This window comes from Lactuca virosa, chromosome 1, assembly GCF_052849685.1.
Source record: "Lactuca virosa cultivar CGN04683 chromosome 1, Lactuca_virosa_CGN04683_v6, whole genome shotgun sequence".
Taxonomy (NCBI): Eukaryota; Viridiplantae; Streptophyta; class Magnoliopsida; order Asterales; family Asteraceae; genus Lactuca; species Lactuca virosa.
In genome coordinates this window covers 133,704,104-133,720,723 of record NC_136426.1, presented here as the reverse complement: position 1 = coordinate 133,720,723, position 16,620 = coordinate 133,704,104, and positions in this window count along the sequence as shown.

Here is a 16,620-nt window from a genome sequence, read left to right as displayed (position 1 = left end):
TATGGTACACCGAACCCCATATAAATAGTGACGCCAGATCTTGAGGGCGAACACCACTGCCCCCAACTCCAGATCGTGGGTGGGATACCTCGTCTCATGAGGCTTCAGCTGCCTCGATGCATACGCTATCACATGCCCCCTTGATATTGCCATATTTATACATATTTTTAGGCAATATTTAAGTAAATTTTTATATATATTTTGTTCATTTGCATAGAATAATGGTACTTATAAGGTTAAATTATATTTTGCAGCCAAAAAGAAGACATTTTGAAGAAAAGGGACGAGAAGCGTTAAAGGATGGAACTTTGGAGGTTGAAGGCTTGAAAGACAAGAAAAACACCCAAAAAAAGACGTACTCACGACGTGAACAGTTGATGGTTCACGACGTGAGTGGAAAGAGTTAGAAGATAAGCATCCGGGTGAAGGAATCCTTGACGATCACGATTACCTCGAGTTCACGACGTGAGTTTTACATTCTCACGATGTGAACGGTGATTTTGGAGAAAATATATATACCCTTCTCCATTACGATTGGGGGACTTTTTGGCTGGCTTAGAAGGGTTCCTGGAGACGAAATTCAGAGGAGAAGAAGCTCTGGAGCTGGTTTTAACACCAAGGAAGAAGAAGTTCATAAATTGGTTTATAGATTGGTACACTTAAACATGTCCTTGATTATAGTTTTTGTTTATTTAGCTGTTAGTATGTCTAGCTAAATCTAGCTGCTTCTGTTAGCTAGATGAAGCTGGAACTCATGGTTTTAATGCGTTAGACTTGACTTTACTTGTTGGTGATACGCTTGTGTTGATTGATTTTACCTAGCATGCTTGAATTAATTATTTGATTGCTTTAAATTCTTGTTCTGTGTAGTTAGTGAACACAAATCTGCATGAATTTGAATACCTAATAATATAGTGAACACTAGTTATTAGAGCTAAGATCAAACCAATCTTAGATAAATAATTGAATCATTGAATTAAGCTGTGTTAGAGAACTCATATTATGACTGTAATTGTGTTTTGATTAATCAATCTTTCATGGCTCCAATCTTATTTAATAATTGATTATGTGTTAACTATTGTATGACCATACATAGATTTACATGAATTGATTAATAATTAGTAGATTTAGAACTAAATTGCTAATACTTCTTAATTTGGTAACCAACAGTAATAGTCCTAGCTAATATATAACTATTGAGTGAAAGCGGATTCGAACTAACAGAAGTGTTTTGTTTATTGATTGAGTTTTTGTTAAAGAATTAAGTTCATCTAAACTTGCAAAATTAGATAAAAACCCCTTTTTAGCTCGTTAGTAATTAGGTTAGTTTAGTAGTAAATAAATTAATTAGTCAACACCGTTCCCTGTGATCGACACCCGACTTACCAAACTATTCTATAATTCGACTAGGTACACTGCCTAGGTGCAATTTAGTTAGTTAGTTAGTTAGGTTATAAATTATAAAATTAGTGGGTACTATCGTGCACATCAAGTTTTTGGCGCCGTTGCCGGGGAACGGCTTAGTTTATTACTTATTTATTTGCTTTAGATTAACCGGTACTTTTTGTGGGATAAAACCTGCAAAAAGTTAATTTTCCAGCAAAGTTTGAATTTTTTTCATCTGTTACAGGACTCACGACGTGAATCTTAAAGATTCACGACGTGAGAACTGTGATTTTTAGTTTTCTTTAGTTTTTAGTTTATTTTTCTATTTTAGTTCGTTTTTACGTTGTTATTTTGTTTAGTTTGCAGGAGTTCATGACCAGAGGCTCTAACACACCTTTGGTGCCACCACTTGAAGATCCAGAGTCAGCCCTTCACAAAAATAAGAATAAGAACGCGAAGGAAGATCACACGCCAAAGAAGTGTTGGATTAATGTCTAAGTCCATAACTATATTTGGTATGTACTTGACCCGACCCGGCATGGTCCATTTGGGTTGCACTTCACCGACACAATTTATATGGATAGTCTTTTGAGAATAGTATATTTATGATTTATATTAATATATTATAAGTTGTAATATATTAATATGGAATCATATTATTTAATTAGTATTGATCAAGAATTAATTTAGAATTAATTAAGTGATAAAAAAGAACTAATTAAATATGGACTCTTATATATATGGAATGGGCCAAGTTCATTTAGGTTGGGCTAAGCTTTCATGGATGGTCCATGGAGCTTTTAACCCATGGATCCTATGTAAATGAAAGGTCATGGGTATTAGGGTTTACATGGATGTAACCCTAATCCTCCATAATATATAAAGGGGTCCTTGGCTCACAAAATTGGACAAGTGTGAAAATAAGAGTGGGCCGATTTTAGTGTGCATACACATTCTCTCAAGTTCTTCCAAGGTGTTTTGGTGATTTGTGATTCCATTTGAGGCTTCCACACTATTGGGGCTAAGCTCTTAAAGCTTGAAGACATCAAGCTACATCAAAAGGTATGTCATCTAACTAGAACTTTAGAGTATAGGTGCTTCATAATATGCTAGTTAGGATGAAACCTTGGAATAGTTAATATTTGCATGTATAATAGAGAAAACATAGATCCAAAGTTTATAGGGTTGCATGTACACCATAGGAGTGTTAGAATGCTCAAAACCCAACAGTGGTATCAGAGCCATGGGTTGTTTTCTGTTATATTGATGCAAATGTTTTATTTTCAAGTTGGAAAAAAAAGGAAAAAAAACATGACGTTTGTCAAATTTTAAGATAATTACTTGTTTTATGAAAAACGAATTATTTGTAAAATTTGAATCATTTGTTATATGAGTTGAATTAGGTCAAATTTAGTAAAAGATAAAATGATATGATTATTTTATTAGTTTTAAAAGTTTGATCTAAATGTTTTAAGGAGTTACATATTTTGTCATAAAATTTTGGAGCTCAAAAGTTTTTTTTTAAAGTTGTGATCTTAAGGGTTTTTGAAACTTCCATAAGTTATGGATATGAAAGTTTTTTTAAAAAAAAAAAATTTGATTCAAAGTTTTATGGAGTTACAAAATTTGGTGTTAATGTTTTAAAGAATTCCATAACTTGTTCTTAAGTTATGGAACATGGAAAGTTTCATCATAAAACACCATTAATTCCATAAGTTATGGAATCCAAAGGTTTTCAAGAATTACAAAACTTGCCCTCAAGTTTTGGAATTTGAGAAACGTTTTTTATGGAAAAAAGAATTGAATTCTAAAACTCTTGGGTTCATAACTTAAACAATTAATTAAATAGTTTTAATTTTGAGTTTAATAATTGGAATTATGATGTTTTGTTGAATAGTTCAAATTAACTCTTATGGACTTTATTAATAGTTAATTAAAGCGTTTAATTAAAAGAGTATTATTAATCCATAAATATATGGTTTGAGTTTAATTAAAATAAAAGTCTAGTTTAATTAATAGATTAAACCACCAAGTATTTTAAATGTCTAAAATACACCCTTATACTATTATAATATTAAAAGTTTAATATATTATATGTATAAGAGCAAGTCGTCCTACCATTAGTAGGCCTCATTCACGAAGCCGGTCTATAAGGGGGGGTATAAGGTTACTGCCTATAAAATGGCAGTTTAATGGGTGTCCACTCTCACTCACCGCTTCCTTCACAGGTGGAGGGTCGTTAGCCGAACAGGTAGGACAAGGACTAGAATTCTCCCTTCATTATAAGTATAATGATAAATACTAAGTAACTAAACACTTATAAATTCCCAATCTTAGTTACTTAGGAAAATATGAATAAGGTGCTAATCCATGAAATTACACTTTGCACTTTGTTTAAGCTGTTAGTGGAGCGTGTGTGGTTAACCGACACACTAACCTGGACTTAACAAGGTAGGCAAAGGGTAACTTAATGTTTATCATAGTATCGTTGGAGCGTGTGTGGTTAACCGGCACATCGATTGAGGGGTAAATATTAAGGGTACCAAGTATATTTGCATGGTTACTTCACACCTTGTTTTGTGATCCTCGGCATCCCAGTCACAAAACCTGAAGGGCACACTCGAGATTGAAACATGCCATTGAAAAGTTCAATGAATCTCAAAAGAATCTAGGAGTTTCAAAACCAATTAAAACCTAATAATACATTTCGTTTATCTTGGTGGAAATTGGTGAATCGTCATTCACCTACCTTCAAATATTTTATAGCTTGGATTACGGCATCCCTCTTCCAGGTTATAAAATAGGTTGTTGGGTCCTAGCCTTAATATATCATATTGGGTGTTATATTAAGGACTTGAATCAACTTTACGTGAATTTCTCCCATTGTTGATGTCTGGTTTAGATAACAATGATCTTCCCAAACCAAGCTTTCCTAATGAATATGACTTCCTGAGTTTGGCTCATGGAAGTCATACTTATCTTCCTCCACCTCCTCCAATTATTCTCCCTAACCCACAAGTTCAAGGTCACTCAAGCCGTAATGGCAAGCAAGGTCTATGTGTGATCACATCTTAGAGATGAAGTCACATATTGACAAGCCGGGAGAGTTGGGTGTCAAAGTCTTGAGAAAGTTGGATGTTCAATCACTTTCTAAGTCACATAGTGAGTTCCTTTGGGACTACTATGAAACAGACTATGACATGAACCTTAATGATCATATCTATTTGCTTGGTGCTGCTGAATCAGCAATGATTTGGAACGATAGTAAAGCAAATTTGATTAGAAGATCAACTTCCCAAAAACTTTATGGACAGTGACAATGGTGACACTGGAAATCCAGAAAAAGCATTCTCTTCCCAATGGAAAGGGATTGGCCATAGTCAACCCGGTTGACCAAATGGTAAAGAGAAAGGCTAAGTCTGAGATAGTCCCATTACCAAAGGGTCCATATGTTTATTTTGCCAAAGGAAGGGGCGTTGATTGCAAAGCTGCCAAATTTACCTAAGGATGTTAAAGTCAATAAGTTTGACTCTACATCAGGTAGAGCCCATTATCTAACTCTGTTAAGTTCTATTCTGAGATCCTCATTACATGATGTGACTGGGTCACATGTTGATGTTTTAAGAATCAAAGAATAGAGAGAAATCTTAAAGGAAGTATATGCTGATTCTGATCGCGAAGGTGGATTTCGATCGCATCAGAATTTTGAGCAGTTGCTTAAGAAGTTATGATATATTGCTAAGGAATAGATAACAACAATTTTCCATGTGGATTGTAAGGATAAGTTTTTCCGCAAAGTTTTAAAATAAAAGAAAATTGTTTAATTTTATTTATTTGAAGTATCCTTACAATGACATTTGTGGAAAATTGTTGCTTATATGATTCCACTGACAGCAATATTGGAAAATGGATTTGATTCTTTCATTTGTGGTAGTGTCTAAATTTACCAAATCAGGAAAGTTCCTCATCACCAAAGTTTCAATTGGACCGAAACTTGGAATCATGCAAGTTGAATAGTATGATGAATGAGAACTTTCAAGCATTGGAAAATCAAGACTAATTACTTGTTCACATGGATGTGTGAGTCAAGTGAAGGACTAAAGGGATCGAGTACATATTCTTGTGCACTGGTCATGTCCACCACAAAGCTCGTTAAGACTATTTGATTTAGTTTAGTAAATATGGTTATACTTACAAGTTTAAGTATAATTCTGAAACATTGGAAAAGTCTCAATGTATGGCAGAACGAATGGGAAGAATCAAATTAGGCAGAAAGATAAAAGTTTCTCAAATCTGAAAAGATGGGAGAGTACTTTAGTATCATGTTTGTGATCATCTTAATGATTTAGAAATCATATCACAATTAGTCCTCTAAAGGTCATCTTAGTGCATTCTTATGACTAAGAAGAGGAGTCATGAATTGTTGAAATGGTTAGATCAGGAAGATGAGTCATACTTCGTTCCAAAACAATTCTTAGAGTCATACTCCAAGATTGTAACTTGAGTGACATATCTTAAAGAAAGGTTTAAAACACTTGTCAAATGTAAGAGTAAAAGTGTCATACTCTTGTACATTTGAAATTGCTAAGTTGTGATGTTTTGGATAAAACAAAGACCAACTAAGGCCAATTGTGTGAAGTGTTTGTCTTGATAAAGAATCCGCACTATCTCTTGAATATTTGGCAAGATAGTCTTATATGTCAAGAGGATAGTGGGAGTCTTAAAGATCCTAAAAAGAATTTCAAGAACTAATCAAGAATAAAACCTGAGGTTCTTCACTAAGACACGACTTAAGGTTTATAACCTATCGTGTTGACATATTATGTGCCCATTCCAGTTAAAGTTGGCTTTGCATAGGAGTTCTGAAAGTTCTCAATTGGTTGCATAACAACTTGGAAGCAATGGTAGGCCCTGTACTGCCAGGTGGCAAGAAGTTAAGATTGCATAAGTTCAGTCCATATGAGTTTGGATTTGTCATTATCCTTGTCTTGTGACTATGGTTTTGACGATTCACATGGATAAGAACACATACACCATAAAATCTAAGGGTCATAAGGTTTCTCTCCGATTCATGAAAATGATGGTGAGGACACACTTCCACCAAGTAGATTTGAAGCAGATGGCAAAAGGTCTAAACAATTGAGACTATGATTACGACATCCCTTTTCATAGTTTTGAAATTGTTTAGACACACATGCATGCTATCTAAGGAAAGGTGTATGATTTTGATAAAGTTTTATCAAAGCATCTCGTATCAGAAATCTGAACTTTGGTAAGAAAGTCAATAAAGTATTGATTTCTAGAAGTCCAGCTGATTTCTGAGTACATGTCAAAGCTAGTGGGAGCATAAGTGTTATGCTAATAATCATCATGTTAGTGGGAGCATGATAATTATTGTTAGTGTTGCAAGTTAGCAATGTTAATTATAGAAAACAAAAGTTTCAATTCGTAAGGCTGCAGGGATTGAAAAAGTTGTTTTGCTATAATTAAGGGAGAGGATATACTTCATTTCAGTTCTAAAGGCTTAGATTGAGACCTTAATCATCTTTAGTCAAGAATATATATATGAATTTCATGTTGGATTGGTTCAACTTAAGGAAATTCTATATATTGCGTTCTCAAAATTCGATTATGATTATGGCATCCCTCTTCATAGTCAAATTTTGAAAACATGGCAAATAAAAATATTGTAGCAAAAGACTGGTCTAGAATCATGTCTTTATGTGAGACATCATGAATCGTGTACCATTTGCTTTGGGTACATGATCGATTGCATGTGCTATAATATTTGTCATTTCTAAATTTTTCCAAATGCCCAGAGGCATTAAGAAGAGAAAAGGTCTAGAATTGGATATGACTAAAATGATTAAGCAATTGTCGAGGACAATCTGAGGTTTACCAAAGATTGGTTGCTCAGGGACAGTTTGAAGTATAGTGCTAATTTTGGAAGGACCATATTGACATATTCTGAAAAGAGGCATCTCTTATTCAGAAGTGATAGTCAAAATGAGAATATGGAGTTGTCTCCATAGGTGGAAGTTATCTGTGTAAGATTAGAAAACTTAATGCAAGAAGCATGTCCAATGCAATGTACTTTGAATATGAGACTTAGTTTCCATGGAGTTGATCTCCATTGGAATACCTTATAATGACTGTTGACAAGTCTTTGTGACTTTGTACATATTCATTACAGGAGGGTCAGTGCATATAAGTTTAAAATCTAAACAGATTTCGATAAATGATAGGAATTTGAAATTCTCACATTTTTCGATAAGGATTTGGGAGTGTGAAATTAGAATCATTGAAATTATTTTCAATTGGTTTATTTCACAAAGTAAGGATCATAGACAAACATAGAGTGCATACTTGGTGTATGGCAAAGCTATTGTTTAAGAAAAACATAGTGTACATGCTTGGAGCATGGGACAACTAGTGTTTTTAATTCAAGTATAAAGTTGATAAAACCGAAACAATGAATAATGAGTAATCAGTATGGTGTTAAATAAAAGTGTTTATTTATATTCATAGGGTTTGATACCATATTTGATTCATTTATTCTTGTGTTTCACTTTGCATGTTTTGACTTCCAGAATAACTAAGTCGCTCTTCCTGAATGATTAAGTTATTCAAACCATCCACAGTCGGTCATATGTTGGAAGTAGATATGAATCAAGACTGTCATGGGTTGGTTTGTAGAGGTCCAAGTTGGTGGACAAAGTGGTGCTACAACACTCATGAGTGCTCATAAGTTCTGAGTATTGGATTTAACCCGCGCTCATTTGAATCACTTCATGGATTTTATCACGAGTGATCATGAGACGATAATATATTATATTCTTCAAACCTAGAGATATGAGTTGTTACTTTGAGTTGGTTATACATTGATTGCACGAAAACGCATTTGGTAACTCGATATTATAAAACGTGCCTTTGTGTATGATTCAACAAGTAGTAGAACAGGCCATATGAGTCGAAGTTTATCCATTCCTTTTACCTTCGGGATAAAAGCGATATCTGTGGGCCCCTCGATGATTTAGCGATGACACATGTGAGTGCTGTTGGATAAGGTGTCTAAGTCCATAACTATTTATGGTATGTACTTGACCCGACCCGGCATGGTCCATTTGGGTTGCATGGCACCATGCAATTGGATAAACTAAAATGAGAGAAATAACACTTATGGTTTATTAATATATTATAAGTTCTAATATATTAATAATATTATTTAATTAGTTTGATCAAGAATTAATTTAGAATTAATTAAGTGATCAAAAGATAACTAATTAAATATATGGGTAGATTATGTAAATCTTCCATATCTTATATAGTGGGCTAAGAGGCTCCATGGATTATCAAGTTGGGTTCCACCCATAGGATGCTCCATGGGAGTTACAAACCCATGGGTCATGGAAATGAAGAGTCATGACACATTAGGGTTTACATGGTGTAACCCTAGATGTGTCAACACTATATAAGAAACCCATTCTCCACCAAAATTGGCGACACTAAGAAACAAGAGGGCTAGGCCGATTTTAGAAGTGTGTATTCTCTCTAAAGTCATTCCAAAAGCATTTGGTGTTGTGTGAAGCATTTGAGGCATCACACTTGGGGTGCTAGGCTCACAAGGTTTCAAGGATCATAAGCAACAACAAGGTAAGTTATTCTATCTTTCATGCAAGTTAAAATTTGTTCCCCATGTATGGTAGATAGGAATATAACCTTGGAATTCAACTTTGCATGATAATTAGACAAACATAGATCCAAGGTTATTAGGGTTGCATGTACACTTAGGAAGTGTTAGAATGCTCAAAACCCATCAGTGGTATCAGAGCCTAAGTTTGTTTGTTGTTTTTTTTTTGTGTGCAAACAGCTTGAAAAAAAATCGTTAAATTACAAGTTTTTTTTAAGTGTAATTTTTGATTCTTGAAAGTGTTCATATTCATGTTCTTGAACTTATGAAGATTAGATGATCATAGGAATTGTTTGTAACCTTCATGGTAGTTTAATTCATGATCATAATGTGTTTTGATGGAGTCCATAACTTGTCCTCAAGTTATGGAAAACCAAAAGTCTCACTTTTGTTAAAGCCATTAAAAGAACACAAGAGTTATAAAAATGAAGAGTCTTCATTTTTATTACTCAATTAATTCATAAGTTATAAGAAATGAAAAGTTTTGGAAGTTTACAAAACTTGCCCTCAAGTTTTGGAACATGTAAAGTCTTGATTAAAACTTTAGTTCCAACCCTTAGAATTTTAAAAGTTAAAATTCAACCCTTATACTTTATAATATTATAAGTTACTAATATATATATGTATAACGTCAAGTCGTCTTACCGCTAGTACGCCTCATTCACGAAGCCGGTCTATAAGGGGGGTATAAAGTTGTTGCCTATAAAATGGCAACTTAATGGGTGTCCACTCTCACCCACCGCTTCCTTGATCGGTGGAGGGTCGTTAGCCGAACGGGTAAGACAAGGACTTATAAATTCTCATTAAAAGTATGATGAATATTATAAAGTAACTAAATGCTTTTATTAAATTCCCAATCTTAGTTACTTTAGGAAAATGTGAATAAGGTGCTAATCCATGAAATTACACTTTACACTTTGTTTAAGTCGTTGGTGGAGCGTGTGTGGTTAACCGGCACACTAACTTGGACTTAACAAGGTAGGTAAAGGGTGACTTAAGGTTTACCATAGCATCGGTGGAGCGTGTGTGGTTTACCGGCACATCGATTGAGTGATAAACCTTGAGGGTACCAAGTGATTTGCATGGTTACTTCACACCTCGTTTTGTGATCCTCGGTATCCCAGTCACAAAACTTGGAGGGCACACTCGAGATTGAAACATGCCTTTGAAAAGTTCATTGAATCTCAAAAGAATCTAGGAATTTCTAAGAACCAATTAAAAACCTAATATTTATATTTCGTTTTTCATGGTGGAAATTGGTGAATCGTCATTCACCTACCTTTCAAATATGTTATTGCTTGGATTAAGGCATACCTCTTCTAAGTTATAATATAATGTGATTGGATCCTAGCCTTAATATTACATTTGGGTGTTTTATTAAGGACTCTCTTAATATCTAAACTATTCTTGTTCTCTTCTTTCAGATGTCTTCAAACAATGCTGCTTCTGGCTCTAATCCTAATGGCTCCTTTACCCTTATGAACTTGTGTGGGAAAGTCACTTTTGATGGATCCAACTTCAATGAATGGATCAGAAACATCAGGATGATTACCCGCTATGAGGACAAAGAATATGTCCTTGACAAGGAGCTTAAGGAGATTGATGAGACCACTGCAACTCCCCAGGAGATCGCTGACTTCCGGGCACATGAAAGGGATGCTACAAAAGTGGCATGCATCATGTTGGCCACCATGACAGCGGAACTCCAAAAGTCCTATGAGGACTTCTACCCTTTTGAAATGCACCAAGATCTGATGGAAAGATACCATCAAAGTGCACGACAAGAGAGGTATGAAATCATATGCTCTATTATAACAACCATGCTGAAGGACGGGGAATCCGTCACGAGCCACATGCAGAAAATGCAAAGGTATGTGGATCGGTTGCTGAAGCTTAATGTGAACTTCCCTGAGGAGCTTGCAATAGATATCATTTTGCAGTCCTTACCATCGTGCTATGATCAATTCCGCATGACATATCACATGAATAAGGAAGAGGTCACACTCAGCAAACTTCAGGGACTCCTCAAGACCGCAGAAACAGGTCTTAAGGGTAAGTCGGTTGTTAACACTCCTACTCCAAACTCCGCCCCGATTTTGGCAATCGGGAAAGGTAGAGGGAAGAAGAGGAAGAGCACTTCGAAGGGTACCAAGGCTAGGACCCTTGATGGCTCTTCTTCAAGTGGAACCAAGAAAGGTTTTGTCACTCCTTCTTCTGACCCTAAAGAGGCTGAATGCTTCTATTGCCATGAAAAGTCACATTGGAAGCGGAACTGCCCAAAGTACCAGCAAGATGTGAAGGATGGGAAAGTTAGACCCAACCATGCAGGTATTTACATTATCTTATCTAATAACTCACCCTATTCTAACTCTTGGGTCCTTGATACCGGTTGTGGTATTCATATCTGTTCTGATTTGCAGGGACTAAGAAGAAGTGAGAATGTGGAGCATGGAAGAATAAACTTAATCATGGGGAATAAGAAAGCTTTACCTGTCACCAAGATTGGAGTTTATACTTTATCGCTAAGTAGTGGGTTTAGTTTAGATTTGAATAAATGTTGTTATTCGCCAGAAATGGCAAGAAATATTATTTCCTTTCATGCATTGTATAAACAAGGTTTCACCTTTTCATTTGATAATGAGTTTGGTTCGATTAATGCTTTCTTTAATAATGTTCTTTATTTTAAAGCATTACCTTGTGATGGTGTGTATGAAACTGTATCTGTGGTTGATAACATAGGAAATAATGTATTGTGTGTTGATTCTGTTAATGATAATAACTTGGATAAAGCATCATTATGGAATTGTCGTCTTGGACATATAAGCAAGAAACGCATAGGCCAACTCCAAAAGGATGGAGTATTGGAGTCATTTGACCTAAAGTCAGATGATAGTTGCGAATCATGCTTACTTGGAAAAATGACAAAGTCACCCTTCACAGGTTCTTGTGAGAGGGGTGAAGGTTTGTTGGATCTTATACACACGGATGTGTGTGGGCCCTTCAAACATGCCACAAGGGATGCTAATCGTTATTATTTGACTTTTACTGACGATTACAGTAGATATGGATATGTCTACTTAATCAAGCATAAGTCAGAGACTTTTGAGAGGTTTAAAGAGTTTAAACAGGAAGTCGAGAATCAATTGGGCAGGAACATTAAGATGCTTCGATCCGATCGAGGTGGTGAGTATCTTAGTTCAGAGTTCCTCGACTATCTTAGGGAATGTGGGATTGTCTCACAATTGACACCTCCTAGGACACCGCAGTTGAATGGTGTAGCTGAGAGGCGTAATCGAACCTTGTTGGATATGGTTCATTCCATGATGAGTCGAGCTTCGCTACCAATCTCATTTTGGGGGTATGCCTTAGAGACTGCCGCCCATATCCTTAATCTAGTTCCCACAAAGAAAGTTGCCAAAACTCCTCATGAGATGTGGACTGGTAAAGTACCCAAACTAGACCACATTAAGATTTGGGGTTGCGAGGCTTTCGTGAGACGCGAGACTCATGATAAGCTCGAACCTCGAAGTGAGAGGTGTATTTTCATCGGCTACCCACATAAATCCTTTGGTTACCTCTTCTACAGACCTAGTGAGAATGTGGTCTTTGTAGCTAGGAGGGCGTTCTTTCGAGAGAGAGAGTTCATAAGCCAAGGAGACAATGGGAGGCAAGTTGACCTTGAAGAAATTCAAGAGTCAAGTGGTGAAGGAACTTCAAACCCTAGCACTCAACTTGAGGAGGAAACTTCTGTTGAGCCAATTGACAAGTCTGTACCTCTGAGGCGTTCCACAAGGGTTAGGAATGCACCTGAGCATTACTATGGATTCCATATTACTGCGGAAGGTGATACACTTATCAGTGATGAGACACTGATAGGTCTGGATGAACCTAACAGTTACGCGGAAGCCATGGCAGGCCCTGAGTCAGCCAAGTGGAAAGAGGCAATGGACAGCGAGATACAGTCCATGTATGACAATCAAGTTTGGAACTTGGTTGAGAATGTACCAGGTCGTAAGACTATAGGGTGCAAATGGATCTTCAAGAAGAAGACCGACATGGATGGTAATGTACACACTTATAAGGCACGACTGGTTGCAAAGGGTTTCTCACAAACTCCGGAAGTTGATTATGATGAGACCTTTTCTCCAGTGGCCAAGATTAAGTCTATTAGGGTTCTGTTAGCCATAGCCGCATTTCATGACTATGAAATATGGCAAATGGATGTTAAAACCGCTTTCCGTAATGGAGAGTTGGCTGAGGATGTTTACATGAGTCAGCCAGAGGGTTTTGTCAACACAGAGTACCCTAATAGAGTGTGTAAGCTTGAGAAATCCATTTATGGGTTAAAGCAAGCACCTCGCAGATGGAATCTTTGCTTTGATGAGAAAGTCAAGGAATTTGGCTTTTCTAGGAGTGAAGATGAATCTTGTGTATATGTCAAGGCTAGTGGGAGTATAGTTAGCTTTTTGGTATTGTATGTGGATGACATACTACTCATAGGAAATGACATCCCAACTCTGCAGGAAGTTAAGTCCTGGCTTGGGAAGTGTTTCTCTATGAAGGACCTAGGAGAAGCTGCCTATATTCTAGGGATAAGGATCTTGAGAGACCGGAGTAAAAGACTAATTGGACTTAGTCAGAGTACTTACTTGGATAAGGTGTTGAAGAGATTCGGCATGCAGGACTCCAAGAAAGGAGAGTTACCCATCCAGAGTAATGCCAGATTGAGTAAGACACAAAGCCCTAGTACTGAGGCTGAGATAGCAGAAATGAGTCGAATACTTTATGCTTCGGCTGTAGGATCGATCATGTATGCTATGACGTGTACTCAACCTGATGTAGCCTTTGCTTTGAGTATGGTTAGCAGGTATCAGGGGAACCCTGGCAAGGCACACTGGACTGCGGTAAAGAATATCCTCAAGTACCTACGGAGGACTAAGGACTGGGTCCTTACCCTCGGTGGGAGTGAAGACTTGAGAGTTGTAGGGTATAGTGATGCTAGCTTTCAGACTGATAGGGATAATTTCCGCTCTCAGTCAGACTGGGTCTTTACGTTAAACGGAGGAGCAATTTCTTGGAAGAGTTCCAAGCAAGAGACAGTGGCTGATTCAACTTGTGAATCAGAGTATATAGCAGCTAGCGAGGCAGCAAAGGAGGCGATATGGCTGAAGAACTTCATTGGAGACCTTGGAGTTGTACCAGCTATTAAAGAGCCAATGGAAATTTTCTGTGATAGTGAAAGTGCAGTTGCCTTAGCCAAGGAACCAAGGGATCACGGGAGATCCAGACACATCGACAAAAAATACCATTTCATCAGACATCGAATAGAAGAAGGACTCCTCGTGGCAAAGAGGGTATCATCGGATGAGAATCCAGCAGATCCCCTCACGAAAGGACTGACTCGGGTTAAGCATCTCCAGCATGCTCGGAGCATAGGGCTGAAGGATGATATTAGATTTAGTAGTTAGATAACCTTGAAATTTGTAAAGTGTAATTGACATTAGATGATGAATAAAAGGTGTTTTATTTATGAGTAAAGTGTTGCTATCTCTTGTCGATCGTTTACTATATTTCTTTTGCATGTTTTGACTTCCAGAATAATTATGTTTGGTATATCATATTATTCGAACCTGCACAGTCGGTCATATGTCGGAAGTAGGTATGAATCAAGACTGTCATGATTGGTTGCAGAGGTCTAAGTTGTTGGACATGGCTACAACACTCATGAGTGCTCATAAGTTCTGAGCATTGGACTCAACCCACGCTCACTGGAATCACTTCATGGAATTTATCTCGAGTGATCGTGAGACGGTAATATCATATAAGTGTTCAAACCTAGATATATGATTTGTTACTTATGAGTTGGTTATGCATTGATTGTACGAAAACGCATTGGTAACTCGATGTTATAAAACGTGCTCTTGTGTATAATTCAATGAGTAGTAGAACAAACATATGAGTCAAAGTTTATCTGTTCCTTCTTGGATTAGAAGCTGATATCTGGGCCCCTCGATGATTTTGTTTTGACCTATGTACCGGGCCCGGTCAGAACTAAGTTGATGTGTTCAATTGAGTTCTATGTCAAACAAATCGGAAATCGGGAAACAAACTGCTGGACAATAAGTAAGACATTGTTCCATGTATTTGTCCGGCTGATATCTAGAACAGAGGATTATATGATCACTTATGTTAAATGGCGTATCATCATCTTCTCAGTTCCGAGAGACCTTGAAAGAGCTACGATTGCCGATCGGTTCCTGAAGTATTGATGTTATAGTTATTAGACTTATCCAAGTGGGAGACTGTTGGATAAGGTGTCTAAGTCCATAACTATTTCTGGTATGTACTTGACCCGACCCGGCATGGTCCATTTGGGTTGCATGGCACCATGCAATTGGATAAACTAAAATGAGAGAAATAACACTTATGGTTTATTAATATATTATAAGTTCTAATATATTAATAATATTATTTAATTAGTTTGATCAAGAATTAATTTAGAATTAATTAAGTGATCAAAAGATAACTAATTAAATATATGGGTAGATTATGTAAATCTTCCATATCTTATATAATGGGCTAAGAGGCTCCATGGATTATCAAGTTGGGTTCCACCCATAGTATGCTCCATGGATGCTCCATGGGAGTTACAAACCCATGGGTCATGGAAATGAAGAGTCATGACACATTAGGGTTTACATGGTGTAACCCTAGATGTGTCAACACTATATAAGAAACCCATTCTCCACCAAAATTGGCGACACTAAGAAACAAGAGGGCTAGGCCGATTTTAGAAGTGTGTATTCTCTCTAAAGTCATTCCAAAAGCATTTGGTGTTGTGTGAAGCATTTGAGGCATCACACTTGGGGTGCTAGGCTCACAAGGTTTCAAGGATCATAAGCAACAACAAGGTAAGTTATTCTATCTTTCATGCAAGTTAAAATTTGTTCCCCATGTATGCTAGATAGGAATATAACCTTGGAATTCAACTTTGCATGATAATTAGACAAACATAGATCCAAGGTTATTAGGGTTGCATGTACACTTAGGAAGTGTTAGAATGCTCAAAACCCATCAAGTGCTTGGCCAAGCCAGGACTGATTTGATTTGTTCAATCAGTCAGTCATCATAAATCGAAAATCGGGAAACAACAAATGGACATAGAGAATGATTATAATCCATGTCTCAGTCCATATGATATCTAGAATGGAGAAATATATGATCCCTTATCTAATGGACAAGTCATTGACAAGGTCAGAGTTCGACAGCGGCTTTAAGAGCTGCGATTGCCAGTTAGGTTTTGAAGTTATACTCAATAATAGTTTTAGACTTATCCAAGTGGGAGACTGTTGGATTAATGTCTAAGTCCATAACTATATTTGGTATGTACTTGACCCGACCCGGCATGGTCCATTTGGGTTGCACTTCACCGGCACAATTTATATGGACAGTCTTTTGAGATTAGTATATTTATGATTTATATTAATATATTATAAGTTATAATATATTAATATGGAATCATATTATTTAATTAGTATTGATCA